Source organism: Symphalangus syndactylus, chromosome X (assembly GCF_028878055.3).
Source record: "Symphalangus syndactylus isolate Jambi chromosome X, NHGRI_mSymSyn1-v2.1_pri, whole genome shotgun sequence".
Lineage (NCBI taxonomy): Eukaryota > Metazoa > Chordata > Mammalia > Primates > Hylobatidae > Symphalangus > Symphalangus syndactylus.
In genome coordinates, this window is record NC_072447.2 from 17,365,803 (window position 1) to 17,378,900 (window position 13,098).

Sequence of the window (13,098 nt, forward strand, 5' to 3'; positions counted from 1 at the left end):
ACAGGAAGAATAAGTTCTAGTGTTCTATGTCCTTGTAGGGTGACTATAGTAACACAAATATATTATACAGTTTCCACTAGCTAGAAAGAGGGAACTGAATGTTCCCCACACAAAGACATGTTATATGTTTGAGATGATGAATATGCTAATTACCCTAATGTGATCAGTATTCATCATGTGTATCAAAACATCACTATGGACCCCCTAAATTATCCTACGTCAGTTAAAACTTTAAAAAAGAAATGTAAGGACAAAACAAAAAATAAAACTCTTCCAAGAGATGGCCAAATTAGGTAGTTTGGCAAAGAAGAAGGGGGTCGGGAGGAGGAGGAGTAAAAAGAGGAGGGGGAGAAGGAAAGAAGAAGAAAGGAAGAAGAAGGAAGAAGAAGCAGGAGGAGGAAGAAGAGGAGGAGGAGGAGGTCATTGAGACAGGTGACTTTGCAAAAGGTGGGGTGTGTCTCAGTGCTGGTGTGCATAAAAGAAGTTGAGGCCAAGTAGGGATGTTGATGGCTCAACTCAGCATAGCGATTGGAATTTGGAGGTTTACTGCTACCACCTGGGGGGATGAGAGGTTGGAGTAAGATTGCATCTAAAGATTCAATCTAAGATTTCATCTTGTAATAAACGTAAGGAGATAGAGTGAAGACTACAGAGACACAAGCTAGAACAGCAGTTCTCAATCTTGGCTGAACATTAGAATCGCCAGGGAGTTTGCACAAATACCAACACCCAAACAAAAAGTAACCAAGATTTCTTTTTAATTATTATTTGTGCTCCTGCAAGAAGAGGAGGAGGAGGAGGAGGAGGCAGGAGGAGGAGAATGAGGAGAGTGAAGAGGAAAGAGAAGAGGAGAGGGAGGAGACAGGAAGAGCATACCGCTTTGTGGCTATCAAATTACGAGTTGTTAAAATGATAGTAATTCTTGGGAAGCGTGAAGGTAAAATGTGCACTCTCATAGGCTGGCATGGTGACAATATAAATTGGAAAAATCTCTTTGAAGGGCATTTTGGAAATGTTTTGCAAGAGCCTTAAATATGCTCATACACTTCACTGTGGCCATTCCATATCTCAGAATTTCAGAGACTACGGGGATTCTTTGCAGAGGTGGGCAAAGTTGTGAAACAGTCTAAATGTCCCCCAAGATAGGATTAAATACTTAGTGACACATCTATACATCCATAGGATGAGGCTGACTAGTGTTGGGCTATGCAAATCACATATTGGGGTTTTGGGAGCGGAGGTGAACTTTACACCACGTGATCTGATTTATGATCCAAACTGCAATTACATCGTGCACATACACACTAACCAAAATCTGGGCATGTTCAGGGTATTTCTCTTTGAGGAATAAGATCGCAAATAATGTTTATTTATTCATTCTTTTCTATTCAAATATATATTACATTATATAGAATATCATATTCTAATATATGTCTATGTCTTGTTATTTATAACAGTTACACTATGAAATAAGGGCTTTTCACAAAGACAGAGGCTAGTGCCAGCTATGTGTGTGAAAATGCCGGAAACTTATTTTTCCCCTCCAAAGAGGGGCCGATTCTCCTTCCTAAATGCCCTTAAAAGAGTTTTTTTTTTTTTTCAATTTATATTGTCACTATGCCAGCCTATGAGAGTGCACATTTTACCACGCTTCCCAAGAATTGCTGTCATTTTAACAACTCCTAATTTGATAGCCACAAAGGGATATGTTTTTCCTGTCTCCTCCCTCTCCTCTTCCCTCCCCTTCTCCTCCTCTTTCTCCTCCTCCTCTTCTTCTTCCTCCTTATCCTCCTTCTCTCCTCCTCCTCCTCCTTCTTTCTCCTTCTCCTTCTCCTCCTACTCTTCCTCTTCCTTTCCTCCTCTTCCTCCTCCTCCTCCACCTACACCCCCTTGTCTTCCAGCCACCTGGCTCCAGGGTGGATTTTTGTGCCTGCTCTTGTTTCAGCAAGGAGGACATCAAGACAGATTATCTTTCTCTGTTTGAGAATGTATTAAATGCAGTATTTTCTGTAGCAAAATATCAGTGGTTTTTTTTTTTCCTGTTAGTTTAAATCCTTGCCTAATGAAAGTCTCACTTTTCCAGAATCAACAATGAAAAAATAAAACTGCAGTGGGTTTTAATCCAGTCATCTGAAAATCATTTTTTATCTTTTCCTTTAAGTACTTACTTAAAATGAACCTCAGCCTCCTACCATCGTCTAGCAAGGAAGATAGAAAATGTTTATACATATAACCTATTTTTATAATGATTCAAAGCCAAATCTTGAGGAAAAACCATGAACTTCAACCCCTCAGCCAGGCCCAGAAAATGTATGATTGCATTATGTTGACATATTTCACAAAAGCTTATATAACATAAAATAATGAAAAAAGACTGTGTGAGCCTTCTGTTATACATGGAAACTCTTAGATTTTTCATTTGCTTGTTTTTTCTTATTGTCTTAAAATTCACGTTGCTGGACATTAATGAAAAATAGCTTTGCTTTTTCTCTTCCAAAAGCCACATGTCCATAGTTCTTTTTCATAACAGAAAGTTGAAGCTAGATTCCACTAACAATGCTTCACTATTCCCCAACCTCTTCATGGCTTTTTTAAAACATAAAATATGCTTGTTTAGAAATCTCTTAAATGATAAAGAGGGTTAAGAGTCTTAAGATTGTGAATAGGGACTTGTAGAAAATTGTAATGTATGCTGTGATTAATAACCCAACTAAATTGTACCAAGGACACTTGCCTGGGCTGCAGACGACATTTCTCTATCACTTACTTGTGGGGAGAACTTAAGTTGATACATAATCCCATGAACCCTAGTACTCTAATCTGGAATAAAGAAATAATGTTCAGCCTACAGTATTGTTACACACTTTAAATGGCAGTATAAGGATATGCTTTTAAAAAATTACAATTCATTGTGTAAATTGGAGTTATGCTATTAATACCATTGCATCAAAGAAATAATAATCATCATCCTCAAAACAATAATAGATGGTATTTATGTATCATTTCTAGGGTAGCCTTTCACAAATATTATTTCATTTAAACATGACAGGCCAGGCGCGGTGGCTCACGCCTGTAATCCCAGCACTTTGGGAGGCCGAGGCGGGCAGATCACCAGGTCAGGAGATCAAGACCATCCTGGCTAACACGGTGAAACCCCATCTCCACTAAAAATACAAAAAATCAGCCGGGCAAGGTGGTGGGTGCCTGTAGTCCCAGCTACTCGGGAGGCTGAGGCAGGAGAATGGCATGAACCCTGGGGGGGCGGAGCCTGCAGTGAGCCGAGATCGCGCCACTGCACTCCAGCCTGGGTGAAAGAGCGAGACTCCGTCTCAAAAAAATAAAATAAAATAAAATAAAAATAAACATGACAACATTTTGTGGCTTTGTGGAAATATACTATGGGTAAAGTAAACCTCAGTCTAACAGAGGCATACCTTGATAAGTATTGCTTTCTGATGTCAAGAGCAAGAGTGTTTCTCAAGAGGTATGGCAGCAGTGAGGATAAGAAGATAAGGTATAGTATGATAATAGCCTTTGTGGACACCCATTGAAGGTGCTCTGAATTCATTCAAGAACTCAAGTTCTTCCCACCTTGCCTTCCCCATACCCTAGTGCCTTATAATCCCTTTGTTGAGTGGGGAATGAGAACAGAGAGGTAGAAAAGCATCCTTGCTTCTTTACTCCTGAGCCTAGAAAGGACACACACCATCGATGGGAATTCATCACATCACCCTGTTGGCGGGAATCCATCACATGACACCACCTCAGAGCAAAGGGGCATGGGAAATGTAGTCTTTGCCTCGGGATCTACATTCAATGTGGCAGGCAGTGCGTGGCGTTTGGTGGACAGGTAGCCAGCTCTGCCTCAGGGCAGTTGCATCGCCATCAACGTTGCAGGTCAAGGAACTGGGCAATTCAATTACTGGGAGTCAGATGTAGGTCCAGGCTACATTATGGCAGAACTGCTTCTTTAACATATGTTTTCTTTTGCACTCAAAAGGGAGGAATGTGTCAAACAAAAAATAACCAAGATTTCTTTTTAATTTATTATTTGTGCTTGAAAATGTCCCCCAAATTATGTTTTCCCTCCTACATGTGACTGTTTGGATTATCCATCTCTCCACTTGGAATCCCATCTCTTCATTTCTCCATCTGTTATTCCATAACTTCCAAAGAGAAATAGAAAAAGACTTTTAAAATAAGAATGAACAATTCAGGCTACATTAAGATGTGTCCAAGAAGTTGGATAATATTCACGAGTGTGGTATTCTCTTACACATAGGAAGCTTTTTATATAAACAGATGACAGACACGCTCGAATGAAATTCTTTAACTGGGTTTAATGAATCCTAAAGGTGCAAGGTATGCTATTTTTATGGTGTGGACTAAAACAGGCAGCAGTAGTTACAGTGTGAGATTTGGGTAAGTGTTTTGTGTAATACAGGAGTTAGCAGGTTATTTTTACATTGATTTAATAGTAGTCTCAAAAATGAGTCCCTCGATCTTGAATCTATTCATACACACATCATACACATACATATAATTTTATACTTATATTTTATATTTATATGTTTTATATTATATACTGTATATTCTATCTATCTACTTATCCCAGACTAATAATTATTTTAAAAATGGCTCAAATAACATATATTCTGAGGCTAGTTTCTCTTTAGAAGGAAAAAATACTATTTAAACCAGTGCACTAAGGTGCCAAATAATTCCATTTGGAAAGAAAATTGTTATTTTGGGGGAGTAAACTAAAATGTCAATGAGCCTTTTTGACTTTGCAAAGGATAGAGTGTGTCCCAGTGCTGGTGTGCATGGAACAGGTTCAGGCAAAGTAAGGATGTTGATAGCTCAGCTCAGCACAGTGATTGGAATTTGAAGATTTACTGCTACCAGTTGGGGGAACAAAAGGTTGGAGCTTCAAGCAAGATTGGATCTAAAGTTCTTAGAATGAAAGTAAGGAGGTAGAGTGAAGTCTACAGAGATGCAAGCTAGAACAGACGTTCTCAATCTTGGCTGATCATTAGAATCACAGGGAGCTTGCACAAATACCAACACCCAAAACATTCGCTAAACTAATTAAATCTGAATTACTAACAGTGGGGTAAGGGGAAGAGAGAGATGTTATCAAACATCAGATTTATTCAACTCTTACGATGATTTCCAAGTGCATCCAAAATTAAGAACCACTGATGAAGAGATTTATCAGGGCTTGACATTTCCATTGCCTTAAGGAGTGGTGATAATTGAAGTTTTATTGTCCCCATATGCCCCATCCTGTATGATATTGCCTTTCGTTATCTTCTATCCCATGTTCATGTGACAAGGTTGTGCAGAGGTTAAGATAATGGAATGTAGAGCAGAAACTTCCATGTTCTGAAGTTCTCACAGAACAGAAGAGGAACATGAATATAAAGCACAAACTTTCTAGATTTAAAGTTCTCATTAAGAAGGTAGGAAGATGGAATAGTAATTGTACCACCTTAGAACTGAATGACCAAAGGCAAGCTGTAACAGAAGAGGAACATGAATATAAAGCACAGACTTTCTAGATTTAAAGTTCTCATTAAGAAGGTTGGAAGATGGAATAGTAATTGTACCATCTTAGAACTGAATGACCAAAGGCAAGCTGTTCAAACTCAGTGTGCCTCAACTTCCTACTATGTAGAATGCGAGCAGTGGTATTGGCACCAATTTTGCAGGGTGGTTGTGATAATCAAACAAGTAATATATGGAAACTGGCCAAGACTGTCAAGACTCTACATAGATACAAATTATTATCATCAGTATTGAATTTGGAAGATGAAGGAGAGAAGTTGAAATTGAGATTGGGACAAATTTACCCAGTCATTGAGACAGAAGCCTTCCAAGGTCATACATTGGCAGGTAGAGTAGATGGAGAATTTTGCCAGAAGCTGGAGATTGAAGCAAGAGGAGGCACATTGCAACCCTGTGGCTATGAGAACAATTATTCACCTTTCTCCCACTGAAGCACCTCAGAATAGGAAGTAGCTATGGGCTTTCCGTAGTCTTTGGGAGAGTACCAAAATCATTCTACCGGGATGTTTAAGTGAAGGGCAGAGGGAGGACCCGAGTCATTTGGGTGACACACATAATGAGCAAAGGCAGTTTTTGAGAATTCTAGAGGCAGTAAAAGTCAGGAATGCAGGGGAAAGTGGTATAACTGGGGATATTAGTTTTTAAATCACCATCATAGAAAAGTCAAAGGCCATAAATGTGTGAAAGGATAAAGACAGGAGATCGAAAATGATACATAGCTGCTCACTGAGCCTGGAAGACCTTCCCCATATCCAGCTTCTGAAAAAAATTATATTAATAAAATAAACTTTCAAAAAAAGAAAATAAACCAGTACCATTTTTTTACATTTATCAACAACTGATAATTCTCATCTAATTGTTTTCATAATCTTTGTCCTTTGTACATACATCATTTGATGCTTATCTTATCATGTTACAATTAATGTCTGAATCTACAACTTGTAAGTTCACTGGGATACAGGAATCCCATGCAATTCACTTTTCATTCCACTGTCTGACTCAGTGCTTTTCCCATGCTACATCTCAGTAAATGTTGACTGAATTCTGAGAGCATGGTGAGAGTAAGAAAGACAAAGAAATCTTTTACAAGGTCTATGATTTTCATTTCTAGTTTACCAAGTTTGTTTCAAAGAGGCAAAGCTTTATTTCCAAAGGGAAGCTTTTGCAAAATTTTACCTCTGCTGATGTCCAGTCTAAGCCTGCATAGTCTGAAAGTGCAATGGCCAAAGGGAGAGAGGAGTAAGAGGGGTGGCCTTGCAGTTGATACACAGGATGATGATGCTGATCTCAATGATGATGGTGATGATGGTGATGGTTGTGACGGTTGTGATGATGATGATAGTGATGGTGAGAAAAGTCTTTGATAGAGGGTCACAAATGTTTGGGTGACAGATGGAGTAAAAAATGAAATGGAAGACTTGAAAGGTAGCCGAAGCCCTTGTTTACTAATCCAAAGTGGTGGAGTTTATTATGTAAATTTGAAGATCCAATCTGAGGATTTTTGACTGAAGTAGCATGACTGGAACTCTAGAGCAGAAGACTAGCTTAGTGGTATTGTGTGTTGAATGCATTAAGGTGAAGACTTTAGTAGGGAACACCAGCAATAATCCAAGTGAGATCTCAAATTTGGTATCAGCACCAGAGCAGTGAGAGACCAGGAATAGGGAGAAATAGAAGGATAAGATCTATGTTACAAAGGTATCTCAACATAGCTTGCTGAGTGATTGAAAGGAAAGCAAGAGAGAGTAAGTGTCATAAAACATTCTAGGTTTATGAACTGAAAGAGGTAGTGGCATTAACAGAAATAGCAAAGGAGGAAAAGCTAAATTTGGAAGAAAGATAGTGTATATGTCAGCTTCTGCTGCAGTAACAAATACTCCAATTCAAAAATAAATGTGCTTGTGTGATAGGAAGGCTGCAGGTCAGCTACAGCTCAGTTGGGCTCTGCTGGGTTCAGCCAGGCTGGATTCCTATTTTGGAACCAAAAGAACCTTTTCCTGCTGCCCTCGTGGTGGAAGGCAGGAGGTACAGGGTTAAGGAATGTCTTGAGTCCTTTGCTTGGATAAAATTTACGTCATATCCACTAACATTTCACTGGTCTAAACATGTCATACGGTCATGAGTGAATCTGTATAATTTCCTTCTTATCTGAGGAAGCAGCTCATTGGGAACATGATCTAATTTGTCCCAGATGGTGAATGCAGTTTGGAACACAGTGGAAGATTCTAGTGAGTAGAGAGAGAGAGAGAGAGAGAGGGGCAGCAAGTTGCAGAAAAACAAGGAGAAACGAAACTAAGGAAAAAGTTAGAAACATAAGTAAAATCCCTTAATATATAAAAGTTATGGTTGAAGCTAGTGGGATTCATGAGGGAAGACAGAAAAGACTGGATTGAAGATAGAAAAAGAAGAAAATTGGGTAAATAAAGGTTGAGGAAGAAAAAGGACATTGGAGTATAAAGAAAATCAACCGTGACAGTTATGGTGGGACCCTACCATAGAACAGATATAAAAAGTAAAGGAATATGTAGAATTTCCACATTGTTCTCAAAGGTCCCTTGGTCATAAAAAACTTAGACAATATCATGGATGTTTGCATCATGGTTCTACTCACTTGCCCACACGTGCACAGAATTGGGCTACTGTGAAAAGCTCGTATGAAGATCACCCTTGCTTTTCTTACATGCTGTAGTTCATTTGAGTGGGTTTCAGGTGGGAAGGGAGAGATAATAAGGGCAGGAATCATTTCCTATCCTTATGGCATTCTACAAGCATCACAAAAACCTAAAAAATTGTATCCCTGAAGATACCCAGCAGATAAGCATAAGGTTGGGTTAAATGGCAGTGGATGCCTTCCTGGAATCAAAGAAAAGATGATAGTGGGAAAGGAGCATCCTTATTTTTGAGAATCCATGATGTGGCAGACATGAGATAAGAGTTTTATACCCCAATCTAAGGATTTCCAGTTTTGCCAGCCTTCCAGGGACTATCCTTAATTAAATGACGGCATACACTGAGTCAAGTTGAGTGTCAAGCAGATTTGCGGTCTTTCCCAGTACTTCAAATAGTCCACAGGCACTGTTTACCTTCTTCATCTGGATGTTGATAATCTCTCAGATCTTTATATTACGTTTATTCAGGTTGTTGTTTTTCCCTCTCAAAGTCTTCATCAACAGAAGAGAAAGCAGCGATCTTTCTTCATGCCCCAACACACCACCAACCCAAGGTTGCTTTGTGCCACAGAACTTTACCAAAGTTTTGCAAATATTGGAGAATGAAAATTGTGCATAAGTGGGAACAAATTAAGAAGGAATTATAAATATAACAGTCCATGTGATCCTTATTACTGCCATAAAGCTCAGAATTCAAGGCTTTCCCCGGAGGAAGACAAAATGAAGTCAACTTCATAATCATCTCCCAGTCAAAGAGAACATTCAAATACGTTTATTATAGCCACTCAAGACATTTTTTTAGTCTTTAGAGAACACTCTAGACATGTTCCAGGCACTGGCCAGGTCAATGTGCACACATCACTGAAGAAACTAGACAAATGTCTTCAACCAGGCATTGTGAGTAGTGGTCCTCTTCTATACCAGCTTTCCTGTCACCAGTTTCCCTCGTCTACTTCCTGTATATCTTCAGCTCTGCATGGCAAGGAGGACGTCCCCAACAGAGCTTCTATCAGCTGGCTTGTTACTGAAGTCAGCAATGGGACAGGTTAGCAGGAATTTGGAGGAGAAGTGGGAGGAATGGAAGGTGGGTGCATCTCCTCTGTTTCAGCCTTGGGCAGCAATGTTGCAGCCACAACTGATACATCTTCACTCTGCAACTCACTCTCTGAGGTGCCTACTGCTCTAGTTGGGCTCCTCAGCCCTTCCTTTCCCTCTGCAGACAACACCATATAGTAATTCCCCTTGACTGAAAACACTCCGACTATTTAGCCCCTGAAGTTTTTTCTATTTACCTAATTAGAAAGCATCATAGAGTGCTTTCTAAATCAAAAAAGGTACGTTTTTCTTTCAGATAACTTATGCTACCCTACCAGGGAGTGGACACAGCTTCAGTGTTTTTCTTCTTTTTTTAATGGAACTTTCAAGTTTTGTCCCACCAGCTATATGCAGTGGCTTTCCCAATGACCCGGTAAAGTGAGTGGTGTCATCCCCATTTGACACACACAAAGAAACAGAAGTTTAAGTAGATGACATCTACACTACCACAGCTATTAAAGAAAAGGACCTAAATTCAAGCTTGTGTCTCATTCACTTGAAATCTTGTTTGGTCAGCCATGTTTTCCCAAAGCTCCCCATCCACCCAAAGCTTTGTTTGATCGGCCATGTTTTCCCAAAGCTCCGTGGTTAGGCACAACACAGCGCAGCACACACGTTGGTTCTAGTTTTGGTTTCTAGTTTTGGTTCTGCTACATGGCTTAGGATGCATAAGCTGCAGCTGAAGTTGGATGGTGTAGGATTGGACTTATACCAATGCTCCAATCCTACACCATTATAGTGGTCATATCTAAGCATGCTTCTTCAGAATTCAACTCTCCCAAGAGTGGTTGTGATGCTTAACTTGAATGCACTTTGGAAACCATTGCTCTTCAAAGTACTGGAGAAATGACAGCGATAAATATGAAAATAACCAACATATACTGAGTACTTGCGCTTGGACAGGCTTTGTTCTGAGAATCTCATCTTCTATTTTCACAATGGCCTTATGAGGTGAGTGTCCTATAAGTTTCCTCTTTCCCACAAATTTGAAAACAGAAGCATGCAGAATTTCAACACCACACCAAGGTTCTAATGTCTTCGGTGGGGAGGCACCACACAATATGGTACAAATTAGCACAATAGGTTGCCCCATAGAGGGTTAAATCATAAGAAATATGTGATGGATCACAGTATAGTTTTGCCAAACCACTTCAGGAACAAATGAGTTCCAGAGCTAAAGATGCCACTTCCTCATCACATTCTTGCTGCACTTTGTACTAACCCAGGCTTCTCTCTCAGAGATTCTGATTTGTAGGTCAGAGTCTGGTGTAACAGGTGGAATGGTGGCCCCCAAAGACGCGTCTATGTCATAACCTCTGGAACTAATAAATGTGAGCTTATTTAGATAAGATATAATTGACTTAAGTATCTCAAAACGAGATCATCCTGGATTAGATGAGCCCTAAATCTGTGGACAAATGTCCTTATAAGAGACAGAGGACTGGGAGGCTGAGGCAGGAGAATCGCCCGAACCTGGGAGGTGGAGGTTGCAGTGAGCAGAAATCATGCCATTGCACTGCAGCCTGGGCAACAAGAGTGAAACTCCGTCTCAAAAAAAAAAAAAAAAAGAGAGAGAGAGAGAAGAGGAGAAGTCCACATGGAGATGGAGGCAGAGACTGGAGTGATGTGGCTACAAGCCCAAGGTTGCTTGGAGCCCACAGGAGCTGGGAGAGGCAGGAAGGATCCTCCCTTAGAGCCTCCAGAAGGAACTGGATACAATTGTAATGGATTGAACCATAGTCTCCCAAAAAGATATGTCCACATCCTAACCCCAGAACCTGTAAATGGAACTTTATTTGGAAATAAGGGCTTTGCAGGTATACTTAAATCAAGGATCTCAAGATGAGATCATCCTGGATTAGTGTGGCCCTAGATCAAATGACAGCTGTCCTTCTAAATACAGAAGAGGAGACACAGATGGAGAGGAGTAGGCCACATGGAGATGGAGGCAGACACTGAATTGATGTGGCCTCAAGCCCAGGGATTCCTGGAGCCTCCAGGAGCTGGGAGAGGCAGGAAGGATCCTCCCCTAGAACCTCCAGAGGGAGTGCAGCTCTGCCCACACTTTCACCTCAGACTGCTGGTCTCCAGAACTGTGAGATAATCAATTCCTGTTGTTTTAAGCCACCAGTTCTGTGGTCATTTGCAATCGCAGTCCCAGGAAATGAAGACACTTGGACATGAGGATGTTTAAATCAATCCAGGAGATGATAACATAAAGCCAACAAGAACCAAAGGTTTCTTGTGTTCTAACAAGGTTAGAACACACACACACACAAATACTGCTAAAAAGGAAGCTGAATAGCCTCTCAGGATGAAGGTAAACCAAACCAACGTTTGTTTTTTTTTTTTTTTCCAAAATAGAGTCAGTTCATGCTGGCCATCCAGGAACTCACTAACACTACCCCTCTTAGTTTCATCATTAATCTGTTACTGAACTTCCACCTCCAAAAGACTTGGGTCCTTTTGTTATTTTTGGAGACCGTCTTGCTCTGTCGCCCAGGCTGGAGTGCAGTGGTGTGATCTCAGCTCACTGCAGCCTCAACCTCTCGGGCTCAAGTGATTCTCCTACCTCAGTCTCCAGAGTAGTTGGGACTACGGGCATGCACCACCACGCCCAGCTAATTTTTGTATTTTCTGTAGAGATGGGATCTTGCTGTTTCCCAGGCTGGTCTGGAACTCCTGGGCTCAAGAGATCTGCAGGCCTTGGTCTCCCAAAGTTCTGCGATTACAGGTGAGACTTGAGTCTTAAATGACAAAAGTGCAGAAAAGGATCTTGTGGGGTTCAGTGTCTTGCAGATTGAATTCAGCAGCAGGGTTGGGGTCTTCCTCATCTTGTCCCACATTCAGCCAAGCTTCACTGAAACAAGAGCTGCCTTTGCAATTACAAACCAGACTTCAAGGACTAGAGCCTGGTTGGAGTTTTGTTTTTCTGTGAGGGCCTGAGAGTAATTAAATGGTGACAATGGACTGTTAACTAGGGATTTTGCTTGTGTCCACAGATTTACAAGCACATATACCAGATGTTAGAACTTAGCCATTTAGGGAGGAAAAAAACAACTATCTTCTAGTATTATATTATTTACAAATAATGATACAGCCATATGTGATTCTGTTTAATGATCTGCTCAAATCACACACCTTCGTGTTCCCGGACAAACTGGTTTAAATGGCTCTTGTTTTACCTAAGTCATGAGGTGCTAGGTACCTCTCTTTATAACCATCCCTACAAGAAAATTTTAAATATTTGCATTTATTTCTTAGGGCGTCTGTAAACAATCACCTCAAAATAGGAGCTTAAAACAACAGAAATGAACTGTCTCCCAGCTCTGGAGACCAGAAGTCTGAGGTCCAGGTGTCTCAGGGCCATGCCCCCTCTGCAGGCTCTAGAGGAGGATCCTTCCTGCCTCTCCCAGCTCCTGGTGGCTCCAGGCGTCCCTGGGCATCACTCTAGTCTCTGCCTCCATCTCCACATGGCCTTCTCCTGTGTCTGTGCCTCCTCTTTTGTCTCTTAAACAGACACCTGTCATTGGATTTAGGGCCCATCTAATCCAGGATGATCTCATCTCAAGATCTTTACCTTAATTACACCTGCAAAGACCCTATTTGCAAATAAGGTCCCATTTCCCGGTTCTGGGAGTCAGAATATGGGCATATATTTTGGGGGCCACTGCTCAATGCACTACAATTGTATGCAGTTCCCTCTGGATGTTCTAGGGGAGGATCCTTCCTGCCTCTTCTAGCTCCTGGGGACTCCAGGAATCCC